Source organism: Galeopterus variegatus, unplaced genomic scaffold, assembly GCF_000696425.1.
Source record: "Galeopterus variegatus unplaced genomic scaffold, G_variegatus-3.0.2 Scaffold2876, whole genome shotgun sequence".
In the NCBI taxonomy this organism is placed as follows: domain Eukaryota; kingdom Metazoa; phylum Chordata; class Mammalia; order Dermoptera; family Cynocephalidae; genus Galeopterus; species Galeopterus variegatus.
In genome coordinates this window covers 235,318-235,948 of record NW_007728987.1, presented here as the reverse complement: position 1 = coordinate 235,948, position 631 = coordinate 235,318, and positions in this window count along the sequence as shown.

Genomic DNA, 631 nt, shown 5'->3' with positions numbered 1-631 from the left:
CAAAAAACAAAAATAACTCCCTAGTTGATGCTGGTTGAGAGCTACTGGTCCAAATAGGGTGGTGCCTATGGAATTAAGGAAGGAGATGAAATAGAGAGGAAAAAGGATGAATTTGGAGATCAACTGGACTTGGTGGAAGAAATCAATTCACTGTGTAGTTTCCAGCTTGGGAGATTGGGTAGATAATGGTTTCATTTCCCAGGATTTGGGAAATGGAAAGCAGAGTACGTTTATATACAGAAATGGGGATGAAAGCAAGGTTGAGGGAAGAATTATGTCTACACATCCCACAGAGAGTTCAGGAGCTCATTCCCACTGGGTGGGCCTAGCAGGGCAGAGAGCTAGAGAAGGGCTCTCCAGCCTGCCCTTTAGTTTTTGCCTCCATGGGGCAGACCCCGCATGTGAGGAAGGTGCTCTCTGGGCATTAATTTATTGGACAGAAGCTAAGTCTTAAAGCTCTGGGCTAATGTAAAGCGATTTTCTCCACGGTTTTGTTGGTGGTGGTGGTGGCATTTAGCACGAACTTTGCTATCCCCTAGCCAACTGCCCCACAGTTTATAATGCTGGAACAAATTTGACCAGTATCAACTGCGTTCCTGGATCTCCCTGAGGTCATCCTACCAAAGAGAAT